The sequence below is a fragment of the Carassius carassius genome, unplaced genomic scaffold, assembly GCF_963082965.1.
Source record: "Carassius carassius unplaced genomic scaffold, fCarCar2.1 SCAFFOLD_65, whole genome shotgun sequence".
In the NCBI taxonomy this organism is placed as follows: Eukaryota; Metazoa; Chordata; class Actinopteri; order Cypriniformes; family Cyprinidae; genus Carassius; species Carassius carassius.
The window spans coordinates 363,332-377,500 of NW_026775106.1; positions in this window are offsets into that span (position 1 = coordinate 363,332).

Genomic DNA, 14,169 nt, shown 5'->3' on the forward strand with positions numbered 1-14,169 from the left:
ACTTTTACTTAGTGGTGGCTTTATGTTTTTGAGTGCATGCACTGTTTTGTCTTGTTAGTTTTATTTCTTTGCTTGTGTGCGAGTAGTCTCTGGTGCTCTGCATAAGCTTGCTGCTTTCTCTAGCGTAAGATCTTGCTCTCGCAGCAGTCTCTCTGGTACTGAATTGTCTGGAATGCCACAGACTATTTTTCCCCTTATCAGAGATTTGCGCAAGTCGCCAAGGTCACAGGTTTTACTTAAAATGAAGCTCCGCTAAATACTGATCAAAAGTTTTGCCCTGATTTTGGTCACAAGAGAAGAATTTGTACCTTTCATACATGAAGTTTTGTTTCGGCACAAAGGGCCATAATGTTGCTTGGATCTCTTTCAATTTTCCGCTAAATTTCCTAATTAGGGTGGCCGAGAGAGCCCAACGCTGCAAATAGAAAACACCTTCAAATTAAGAAAACAACTTCATCAATTTGTCAACACACTGCAAGTACTCACACCCAGGGGCGCTGCACAAGATCCCGGGTCCTATGCATAGGCAGTCCCAATTCTTTAAATTTGGCTGTGTTGAGAGCATTTGCAGCACCTGCTGTCAAACTGATGAAGATGTTTTTTCTATTTGTATTTTTTTTTTTTTTTTAATGGTAAATGGCAAGTCGGATAAAATTTCTAACCGGCATGCACTGCTTCAAGTCAGCCGCCGATCGGCCTGCGCAGCGCTGGAAGCTGGAATTCTCCAGCCACGTGACCACCGGATGACGACAGCTGATGACGGCGAAAGTGCAACACGAACACAAACGCGATGAGCGACGCGGACAGTGAGTGCCTGGACAGTCTCGACAGATGGGTCGCCGTTAAACACAACGCCTTTGATGACAGCGAGAACCACAAACTTAGATTCATCGTGGAGTGGAACGAGATCGAAAGGAAGTTCGCAATGACGTCTCATAACCATAGACCATAAAAGAAACGGACACAGCGACCCCATTAGATTCAACTGAGACAGGTGAAGTCAATTAGAAGCACGCACTTCCTGGGGGTCGGGCGTACTGCGCAGACTCAAACTGAGCTTGATGACGTAGATGTCACGTGAGCAACCTGTACTTCTTCTAATCGCTGTGCCAAGAGAAATCTGAATCACCCACCGAATCTTGCAGAGAAGGTGAGCATGAACAGGAGCAAATTTTGGTAAGTATTCTGATTAACTGTTCTCCAGCGCGCAGCTGACGCACGTGCACGCGCATCTGAGCGGCGTCCGGGAGGAGCTCGGCCCGCTGTTTCCGGAGCTGACGCGCTTCCGGTAGTCGAGCCTGTGGGAGCAAGACTTGGGTCTACACAGAAAAAACTTTATATATGGCTCCAGCGAGATCTGTCGTTAAAGGGAAGAATTTTACTAGCCAAAGCTGAGGGCTTGTCACGGTTAACATACACTGCTCTTTCTTTGAGTGTTGACACCGCCGTTCTTAAAAAAATTGATACCATGCTCCTCAACTTTGTTTGGAAGTTTAAAACTCATTTTGTCAGAAAATCTGTACTTATGAACACTGTTGAGAAGGGGGGGTTAAACTTTCTTGACTTTACTACTTTAAACCACACCTTTAAAATAAACTCGATAAAAAACTTCATCAATAAGCCTGCATCTATCTGGAATTTGATCCCTAATGTTATTTTTTCCAAAATAGGGGGTTTAGAAATTCTTATTAACCTGTAATTATAGCATAATGAAAATCCCTGTTAAATTATCCCTTTTCCATAGGCAAATGTTATTAGCTTGGTCCCTCATCTTTAAACACAATTTTACTCCTCACTCTTATATAATTTGGAATAATAAGGACCTACTGTATAAACATAAATCTCTTTTCTTTGATAATTGGGTTAATAATGGAATTATTTTTGTATCTCAACTTTTCAATCAAAATGGTTCAATTTGTAATTATTCTGAGTTCTTGGTAAAGCATAGAATTCCTGTTACTCCAAAGGAGTTTGCCATCGTGGCTGATGCAGTGCCACAAGGAGTTATCATGCTTTATAAAGGATTTTCTTTTCCATTTCCTTGTCGCTCAGTGGATCTATGTAAGACATTTATAGGTAAGCAATGCTTTTCTTCATCTAAATCCAAAAACAATAAGAAAATTCGAGTCTTGTTTCAGGAGGAGTCTGTCTCTGTGCCTTATGTAAATTCTTATTGGAATGGTTTTGTAAGTGATATTCCATGGAAAAAAGTTTGGACATTACCTCACAAATACCTGATAACTAACAAAACGAGAGAAATTAGCTTTAAATTAATTCATAGGTGTTACCCAGATAAGTGCTTTCTCAAAAGACTTAAGAATGACATTGATACCTTATGTTCTTTTTGTTCAGAGAAGCCTGAAACTACTTTACATTTATTTTGGAACTGCTCTTTCACAGTAACTTTTTGGTGTGACATTTGTGATTTTATCAAATGTTATGTGAATCCTAGCTTTGAATTACTTTGAGTCTATTGAGTTATCTAAAAACTCAAAAGCTATGAGAACAGTGGCTGTGTTTAAGGACGTGGCAATTAATCTGGACTGAAAGACTGAAGGAACTGAGGGTCTCTGGAGTATGGTTATAATGTAATGACAATGACTGTTGTTAATGTTTTTGTGTTTTTTTGTGTGTTTTGCTGTTATCTTCTACAAGCATTTAATAAAAAAAAAAAGCAAGACTTGGGTCTCTGCAGAGCAAAAGTGGCCGTTGTGGGTGTTTTCAAACTGTTGGGTGTTTCTAAATCTTGGTGGGAGCTGCTGTTCTCCAGCGCGCCGCGGAGCGATGCTGACGCGTCTACAGGAAGCTGGAGCAGTACTTCGGCGGCGCGGTGGACGCGTGCGGACGCGCTCTTCAGCGTCACTGCGGTGGACGAGCGCGAGTTCATCGAAAACCTGCAGGAGTTTAAATGCAGAGCGATGCGCGACGAGATGACGCGCGCCGAAGACGCGCTGTACGCGGTGAGACACGACATATTCTATTATGTTCTGTTCTGTTCTGTTCTATTCTATTGTCTTCTATTTGGTTCTGTTTTTTTCTAGTCTATTCTGTTCTATTCTATTTTGTTCCATTTAGATTTTTTCCTGTTCTATTAATTTGTGATCTATTCTACTATTTACTCTTTTATTCTATTCTCTTGTTTTCTGTTCTATTCTTTTTTCATTCTATTCTGTTGTTATATTTTATTCTTTGTGTTGTATTTTGTTGATTTTTTTTTTCTGTTCAATTCCATTCAGTTCTATATAGTTTTGGTTTCTATTCTGTTGTGTTCTATTCTATTCTGTTTTGTTGTATTTAGTTGTTATCTATTCTGTGGTCTGTTCGGTTCTATTTTCTTCTGTTCTGTTCTATTATGTTCGGTTCAATTTTATTGTGCTCTATTTTATTTTTTTCCTGTTCTATTCAGTTATGGTCTATTCTATTATTTACTCTTTTATTCTATTGTTGTTTTATTCATTTTTTTATGTTCTGGTCTATTTTGTTGTCAAGTCAAGTCACCTTTATTTATATAGCGCTTTGAACAAAACAGAGCAAAAACTACGACTTTATTAATCATTGTCTTCTCTTCTGTGTCTGTTGTGAGAGAGTTCAAATTACTTTTATTATTGAAATAATATTAGGCTACAATTCATTTGTCCCGCAATAATTTCATACCGCATTACTGACGCACTGAGAGGATAATAAAGATTGGACTACCCTTATGAAACAACATATTGCAGTATATTGGAAAATATCATGTAATATATTAGGCATATATTCTTATATATATTTATTTTTTCCAATATATTGCAATATATTGAAAGCGGCAATCATTTGTATATTTTGCAATATATTATATAATATGTGTATCATTAATATATTATTAAATGTATTCAAATATATAATATATTAGAAAATAAAAAGGGAAAATAATATATTACAATATATCACAATATATTTTAAGAAATATATTGGTAAATATATTTTCCTTTCGTAAGGGTAGCTTATTCCTCATTGAAAATGTTTTTAAAAAGGTCTTTCAAAGCAGGTTTATTATACAATGAATTATAGGCCTATAATTAAAATTATTAACTCTGCAATCATCAAGCTTTGATGATTATCATAATAATAAAGAAGCTTTATTTCAAGCATCGGGTAAAAAAAATAAAATAAAAGTTGTTATATAAAAAAACACGAAATAGCCTATTTTTCTTCTCTCATTTATTTATTTTAGCCATTAGCCTATGTTCGGGTCACATGAGAAATATTAAGGGAGTAGGCCTACATTAAAACTTTTAGGAATATAGGCTACCATTATCAGCATATGAAGTGGATTCGACGTCTCTGAGAGAATATGTCTCATAATGTCAAGTCAAGTCAAGTCACCTTTATTTATATAGCGCTTTAAACAAAATACATTGTGTCAAAGCAACTGAACAACATTCATTAGGAAAACAGTGTCAATAATGCAAAATGATAGTTAAAGGCAGTTCATCATTGAATTCAGTGATGTCATCTCTGTTCAGTTAAATAGTGTCTGTGCATTTATTTGCAATCAAGTCAACGATATCGCTGTAGATGAAGTGTCCCCAACTAAGCAAGCCAGAGGCGACAGCGGCAAGGAACCGAAACTCCATCGGTGACAGAATGGAGAAAAAAACCTTGGGAGAAACCAGGCTCAGTTGGGGGGCCAGTTCTCCTCTGACCAGACGAAACCAGTAGTTCAATTCCAGACTGCAGCAAAGTCAGATTGTGCAGAAGAATCATCTGTTTCCTGTGGTCTTGTCCTGGTGCTCCTCTGAGACAAGGTCTTTACAGGGGATCTGTATCTGGGGCTCTAGTTGTCCTGGTCTCCGCTGTCTTTCAGGGCTGTAGAGGTCCTTTCTAGGTGCTGATCCAGCATCTGGTCTGGATACGTACTGGATCCGGGTGACTGCAGTGACCCTCTGATCTGGACACAGACTGGATCTGGTGGCCACGGTGACCTCGGAACAAGAGAGAAAATGAAAATGATTCACAGTATGTCAAAACTGCTAGGGCAGAGCATATCCACAAACTCATAGAAAATAACCAAAACAATCCAAGGTTTTTATTTAGCACAGTGGCTAAATTAACAAATTACCAGACGCCACCTGATTCAAATATTCCACCAACGTTAAATAGTAATGACTTTATGAATTTCTTCACTGATAAAATAGATAACATTAGAAATACAATAGCGAATGTAGATTCTACAGCGTCTAACACTTCAGTTTCATCCATCGCACCCAAAAATAAACTGCAGGGCTTTACAAATATAGGACAGGAAGAGCTAAATAAACTTATCACTGTATCTAAACCAACAACATGTTTATTAGATCCTGTACCCACTAAATTACTAAAAGAGCTGTTACCTGTAGCCGAAGAACCGCTTCTCAATATCATTAACTCGTCGTTATCTTTAGGTCACGTCCCAAAACCATTCAAGCTGGCGGTTATCAAGCCTCTTATTAAGAAACCAAAACTAGATCCTAGTGTACTGGCAAATTATAGGCCTATTTCAAATCTTCCATTTATGTCTAAAATTTTAGAAAAAGTTGTGTCTGCTCAATTGAGCACCTTCCTGCACAAAAATGATCTGTATGAAGAATTTCAGTCAGGTTTTAGGCCCCACCATAGCACAGAAACTGCACTTGTTAAAATTACAAATGACCTGCTTCTTGTGTCAGATCAAGGCTGCATCTCATTTCTAGTCTTACTTGATCTTAGTGCTGCGTTCGACACCATAGATCATGACATACTCATAGATCGATTACAAAACTATACAGGTATTCAAGGGCAGGCTCTAAGATGGTTTAGATCCTACCTGTCCGATCGCTACCATTTTGTTTATTTAAATGGGGAGTCATCTCATTTATCACCAGTAAAATATGGAGTGCCACAAGGATCCGTCCTAGGTCCCCTTCTGTTTTCAATATACATGTTGCCCCTTGGTAATATTATTAGAAAATACGGAATTAGCTTCCACTGTTATGCTGATGATACTCAGCTATATATCTCAACGAGACCAGATGAAACTTCCCAATTATCTAAGCTAACAGAGTGTGTTAAAAATGTAAAAGATTGGATGACCAATAATTTTCTCCAATTAAATTTGGATAAGACAGAGATATTAATTATTGGACCAAAAACACTACACAGAATCTTGTAGATTACAATCTGCAGCTAGACGGATGTACTGTTACTTCCTCTACAGTCAGAAATCTGGGTGTTATATTAGACAGCAATTTTGTTTTTGAAAATCATATTTCCAATGTTACAAAAACTGCATTCTTCCATCTTAGAAACATTGCCAAGCTACGAAACATGTTATCTGTTTCTGATGCAGAAAAGCTAGTTCATGCTTTCATGACCTCTAGACTGGACTATTGTAATGCACTTCTAGGTGGTTGTCCTGCTTCTTCAATAAACAAGCTACAGGTCGTCCATAATGCAGCGGCTAGAGTCCTTACCAGGTCAAGAAAATATGATCATATTACCTCAATTTTACAGTCTCTGCACTGGCTACCTATTAAGTTCCGTATCAGTTACAAATTATCATTACTTACCTATAAGGCCCTAAATGGTTTAGCTCCTGTGTACCTAACTAGCCTTCTACCACGCTACAACCCATCACGCTCCCTAAGGTCACAAAACGCTGGACTTTTGGTAGTTCCTAGGATAGCAAAGTCCACTAAAGGAGGTAGAGCTTTCTCACATTTGGCTCCCAAACTCTGGAATAGCCTTCCTGATAATGTTCGGGGTTCAGAAACACTCTCTCTGTTTAAATCTAGATTTAAAACGCATCTCTTTCACCAAGCATTCGAATAGGCCTAATGTATCTTACAATCCGAATTCCGGAAAAGTTGGGACGTTTTTTAAATTTTAATAAAATGAAAACTAAAGGAATTTCAAATCACATGAGCCAATATTTTATTCACAATAGAACATAGATAACGTAGCAAATGTTTAAACTGAGAAATTTTACACTTTTATCCACTTAATTAGCTCATTTAAAATGTAATGCCTGCTACAGGTCTCAAAAAAGTTGGCACGGGGGCAACAAATGGCTAAAAAAGCAAGCAGTTTTGAAAAGATTCAGCTGGGAGAACATCTAGTGATTAATTAAGTTAATTGATATCAGGTCTGTAACATGATTAGCTATAAAAGCTTTGTCTTAGAGAAGCAGAGTCTCTCAGAAGTAAAGATGGGCAGAGGCTCTCCAATCTGTGAAAGACTGCGTAAAAAAATTGTGGAAAACTTTAAAAACAATGTTCCTCAACGTCAAATTGCAAAGGCTTTGCAAATCTCATCATCTACAGTGCATAACATCATCAAAAGATTCAGAGAAACTGGAGAAATCTCTGTGCGTAAGGGACAAGGCCGGAGACCTTTATTGGATGCCCGTGGTCTTCGGGCTCTCAGACGACACTGCATCACTCATCGGCATGATTGTGTCAATGACATTACTAAATGGGCCCAGGAATACTTTCAGAAACCACTGTCGGTAAACACAATCCGCCGTGCCATCAGCAGATGCCAACTAAAGCTCTATCATGCAAAAAGGAAGCCATATGTGAACATGGTCCAGAAGCGCCGTCGTGTCCTGTGGGCCAAGGCTCATTTAAAATGGACTATTTCAAAGTGGAATAGTGTTTTATGGTCAGACGAGTCCAAATTTGACATTCTTGTTGGAAATCACGGACGCCGTGTCCTCCGGGCTAAAGAGGAGGGAGACCTTCCAGCATGTTATCAGCGTTCAGTTCAAAAGCCAGCATCTCTGATGGTATGGGGGTGCATAAGTGCATACGGTATGGGCAGCTTGCATGTTTTGGAAGGCTCTGTGAATGCTGAAAGGTATATAAAGGTTTTAGAGCAACATATGCTTCCCTCCAAACAACGTCTATTTCAGGGAAGGCCTTGTTTATTTCAGCAGGACAATGCAAAACCACATACTGCAGCTATAACAACAGCATGGCTTCGTCGTAGAAGAGTCCGGGTGCTAACCTGGCCTGCCTGCAGTCCAGATCTTTCACCTATAGAGAACATTTGGTGCATCATTAAACGAAAAATACGTCAAAGACGACCACGAACTCTTCAGCAGCTGGAAATCTATATAAGGCAAGAATGGGACCAAATTCCAACAGCAAAACTCCAGCAACTCATAGCCTCAATGCCCAGACGTCTTCAAACTGTTTTGAAAAGAAAAGGAGATGCTACACCATGGTAAACATGCCCCGTCCCAACTATTTTGAGACCTGTAGCAGAAATCTAAATTGAAATGAGCTCATTTTGTGCATAAAATTGTAAACTTTCTCAGTTTAAACATTTGCTACGTTATCTATGTTCTATTGTGAATAAAATATTGGCTCTTGTGATTTGAAAGTCTTTCAGTTTTCATTTTATTAAAATTTAAAAAACGTCCCAACTTTTCCGGAATTCGGGTTGTATATTGTGAGTGTAGTTGTATCTGATCTAACACCTGAGAAGAGATGATGCTAACCCTGAATCAACAACAGAACTAACAAATATTGCTACAAGTGTGACTGCATCATATAATAATTATTAATAATATTAATAATGTTCATCGTCTGGCTGACTACGTCTTGTATTAATTTTTCTACAAATCCTGTCATACGTGCACAAACTGACAGTCACCACTTATAAGCTATTACTAAATATTGTAGAAAAATAATCTTCTGTAAAGTTGCTTTGTAATGATTTGTATCGTAAAAAGCGCTATACAAATAAACTTGAATTGAATTTAACAAAACACACTCTCTCTCTCAGACACACACACACACACACACACCCCTCTGTGCCTGAACTCTCTCATCTGTGAGTGTGACAGTTCATCTGTCTGCTTATTATCAATGCTTTTATTTCTGACGTGTGTGTTTCTTCAGGTATGGTGAATCAGATGGAACAGGATAAGAAGAGATTTAGCCCAGGCAAGAGAAACACAGAGTCCTATTGGCTAAAGAGATGCTGCAGTACGTGACAGCCAAAGAGATGTGCATCAAACACAAGAGAGACGAGATCCGAGAGAAGGTGTGTGTGTGATTGTGTGTGTGTGTGTGTGTGTGTGTGATTGGATGACAGATGCAAACAGCCTGTAAAATCTGACACACTGATATGTATTTGAATTTTTAACACCTTAGAGTTTGATCAGTATTTGCATATTATATGCTCTTTCAATATAAATGTCTCAGAATTTGTAAGTGATCCACAAGAGGGAGCAGTTTCACTCTGCTGACAGTCAGATGCAGTGTTTTGCAGTGCATTATGGGTATTTTGATGTTGGTTTTGTGAATTTATGGTTTGTCATTTTATATCACACAAACATTCTAATCTGAGTTCAAGGCCGGTTGGTTACCATGGAGACGCTTGATGCTGTTCATATGTGTGTTCTGCAGAGCTGCAGGAGCAGGTGGTGTATTATGACACCTGTGAGGACCCCGAGGAGCTGCAGGATGTTCAGGTGGATGTAAGTCCCGCCCACTCACACCTGCAGCAGCACCTGAAACAACTGGAGAGTAAAAGAGGAGCGATTTCATCACGCAGAGCTTACCTGAGGAACCAGCGGGTATACACACACACACACACACACACACTCACACACACACACATACATACACACTCACTCACACACTCATACACACACACACACACACACACACACACACACACACACACACACTCATACACACACACACACACACACACTCATACATGCACACACACACACACAATCATACAAACACACACACACACACACACACAAACTCTCTCTCTCTCTCTCTCTCTCTCTCACACACACAAACAAACACAAACACATATAAACACACACACACACTCTCTCTCTCTCACACACACACACACACACACACACACACACACACACACACTCTCTCTCTCACACACACACATATACACAAACACCATATTTCTGATATTATCGGTCAATCTTATCAGATTAACTTTGATCGTTCACTTTTATTTTATTTCCGTGAGTGCAGTACACCTGCAAAGCGTTAGCACTCGTTAGCTTGTCATTAGCGTTTTCATTCGAACCTATCGCTGTTTTCTTTTCTCCTCTCCCTCGCTCCAGTTTTTCACAAGTTCATCAAACAACCGCAGTAAGAATATTTCATCAAGCACGGTGAGTAATGGCTTCTCCTATCATTGTTTCTTGCACCTCTTGCCACATGTACAGTTTATCTATCTCTGTTGCTGATGAGGGATTCACATGTGATAAATGCAGGGAAATAGTTAGGCTGACAGAGAAGATTTCAGAATTAGAGACACGCATCCAAACTTTAATTGAGGACAGTAAGAATGTTAGGGCTCTAGATACGGCTTTGGATGCGTCTAGCTCAGGGATTCCTGTACATTGTTCGGTTCCGGAAACAGAGCCCCTGCAGCAGGGCAACTGGGTGACGGTGAGGCAGCGTAGTCGTGGGTCAAAACACCACTCTTCTGTTCCGATCAAAACATTAAACAGGTTCTCCCCACTCAGTGATGCACCCACTGAGAAACCTGATGAAAGTGCTCTAGTTATTGGTGATTCTATTGTACGGAACGTGAATATAGAGACAACAGCCACCATAGTCAAATGTTTACCGGGAGCCAGAGCGCCTGACATCTTGGCAAATTTAAAAGTGCTGGCTAATGCTAAACGTAAATACAGTAAGATTGTTATTCATGCCGGCGCTAATGATGTTCGACTTCGCCAGTCGGAGATCACTAAAAATAACATTAAAGAGGTGTGTGAACTTGCAAGCACGATGTCAGACACTGTAATATGCTCTGGTCCCCTCCCTGCTTACCGTGGTGATGAGATGCATAGCAGATTGTCATCACTCAATGGCTGGATGTCTAAGTGGTGCCCACAGAATAACATAGGTTTCATAGACAATTGGACGAGCTTTTGGGGCAGACCTGACCTGTTTAAAAGAGATGGTCTTCATCCCTCCTGGGGTGGCGCCACTCTTCTCTCTAGAAATATGGCAAATAGTCTTAGTGTTTATACTTGACTAACTGGGGCCCAGGTCAGGAAGCAGACAGACTGGCTAAACCGACCGTCTGCTAGCTGCCTCCCGTCACAGAGGTCAGTTAATTCTCAGCACATAGAGACTTTTTCACCTAGATATCACACTATAGAGACTGTGTCTGTTCCCCGAACTAGAAAATACAAAAAAACGTCCAAACCAAGTTAAGATTAACAATTTAATTGAGGTTCAACAAATAAAAAACAGAAGCAATATGGATAAACAAATGATAAAGCTTGGCTTATTGAATATCAGATCCCTTTCTACGAAAACACTTTTTGTAAATAATATGATCACTGATCATAATATAGATGTACTCTGTTTGACAGAAACCTGGCTAAAACCTGATGATTACATTGTTTTAAATGAGTCCACCCCCCAAGATTACTGTTATAAACATGTTTGTACTGGCTACTGTATACAGGCCACCAGGGCACCATACAGACTTTATTAAAGAGTTTGGTGATTTTACATCCGAGTTAGTTCTGGCTGCAGATAAAGTTTTAATAGTTGGTGATTTTAATATCCATGTTGATAATGAAAAAGATGCATTGGGATCAGCATTTATAGACATTCTGAACTCTATTGGTGTTAGACAACACGTTTCAGGACCTACTCATTGTCGAAATCATACTCTAGATTTAATACTGTCACATGGAATTGATGTTGATAGTGTTGAAATTATTCAGCCAAGTGATGATATCTCAGATCATTATTTAGTTCTTTGTAAAATTCATATAGCCAAAATTGTAAATTCTACTTCTTGTTACAAGTATGGAAGAACCATCACTTCTAACACAAAAGACTGCTTTTTAAGTTATCTTCCTGATGTAACCAAATTCCTTAGCATATCCAAAACCTCAGAACAACTTGATGATGTAACAGAAACTATGGACTCTCTCTTTTCTAGTATTTTAAATACAGTTGCTCCTTTACGCTTAAGGAAGGTTAAGGAAAACAGTTTGACACCATGGTATAATGAGCATACTCGCACCCTAAAGAGAGCAGCCCGAAAAATGCAGCGCAGCTGGAGGAAAACAAAACTAGAGGTATTTCGTATTGCTTGGCGGGAAAGTAACATATTCTACAGAAAAGCATTAAAAACTACTAGATCGAAATACTTTTCTTCTCTTTTAGAAGAAAACAAACATAACCCCAGGTATTTATTCAATACAGTGGCTAAATTAACGAAAAATAAAGCCTCAACAAGTGTTGACATTTCCCAACACCACAGCAGTAATGAGTTTATGAACTACTTTACTTCTAAAATCGATACTATTAGAGATAAAATTGCAACCAATCAGCCGTCAGCTACAGTATCACATCAGACAGTGCACTATAGACCCCCTGAGGAACAGTTCCACTCATTCTCTACTATAGGAGAGGAAGAATTGTATAAACTTGTTAAATCATTTAAACCAACAAGATGTATGTTAGACCCTATACCATCTAAGCTCCTTAAAGAGGTGCTTCCAGAAGTCATAGATCCTCTTCTGACTATTATTAATTCCTCATTGTCATTAGGATATGTCCCCAAAACCTTCAAACTGGCTGTTATTAAGCCTCTCATCAAAAAACCACAACTTGACCCCAAAGAACTAGTTAATTATAGACCAATCTCGAATCTCCCTTTTCTGTCCAAGATACTAGAAAAGGTGGTATCCTCACAATTATATTCCTTCTTAGAGAAAAATGGTATATGTGAGGATTTCCAGTCAGGATTTAGACCGTATCATAGTACTGAGACTGCTCTCCTTAGAGTTACAAATGATCTGCTCTTATCATCTGATCGTGGGTGTATCTCTCTATTAGTTTTATTGGATCTTAGTGCTGCGGTTGACACAATTGACCACAACATTCTTTTGCATAGACTTGAACACTTTGTTGGCATTAATGGAAGTGAATTAGCATGGTTTAAATCGTACTTATATGACCGCCATCAGTTCGTAGCAGTGAATCAAGATGTATCATATTGATCGCAAGTGCAGTATGGAGTACCTCAAGGCTCAGTACTAGGGCCGCTACTCTTCAAGCTTTATATGTTACCCTTGGGAGATATCATCAGGAAACATGGTGTTAGCTTTCACTGTTATGCTGATGATACTCAGCTCTATATTTCTTCGCAGCCCGGTGAAACACACCAATTTGAAAAACTAATGGATTGCATAGTCGATATAAAAAACTGGATGAGGAGTAATTTCTTACTGCTAAATTCTGAAAAAACAGAGGTGTTAATTATAGGACCCAAAAACTCTGTATGTAATAATCTAGAACCCTGTCAAATCTCTCAAATCCCTCTCAATGTCAAATGCAGAAATGTTAATCCATGCATTTATGACCTCAAGGTTAGATTATTGTAATGCTTTATTGGGTGGTTGTTCTGCACGCTTAGTAAACAAACTACAGCTAGTCCAAAATGCAGCAGCAAGAGTTCTTACTAGAACCAGGAAGTATGACCATATTAGCCCGGTCCTGTCAACACTGCACTGGCTCCCTATCAAGCATCGTATAGATTTTAAAATATTGCTTATTACTTATAAAGCCCTGAATGGTTTAGCACCTCAGTATTTGAATGAGCTCCTTTTACATTATAATCCTCTACGTCCGCTACGTTCTCAAAACTCAGGCAATTTGATAATACCTAGAATATCAAAATCAACTGCGGGCGGCAGATCCTTTTCCTATTTGGTGCCTAAACTCTGGAATAACCTACCTAACATTGTTCGGGAGGCAGACACACTCTTGCAGTTTAAATCTAGATTAAAGACCCATCTCTTTAACCTGGCATACACATAACATACTAATATGCTTTTAATATCCAAATCCGTTTAAGGATTTTTAGGCTGCATTAATTAGGTAAACTGGAACCGGAAACACTTCCCATAACACCCTATGTACTTGCTACATCATTAGAAGAATGGCATCTACGCTAATATTAGTCTGTTTCTCTCTTGTTCCGAGGTCACCGTAGCCACCAGATCCAGTCTGTGTCCAGATCAGAGGGTCACTGCAGTCACCCGGATCCAGTACGTATCCAGACCAGATGGTGGATCAGCACCTAGAAAGGACCTCTACATCCCTGAAAGACAGCGGAGACCAGGACAACTAGAGCCCCAGATAC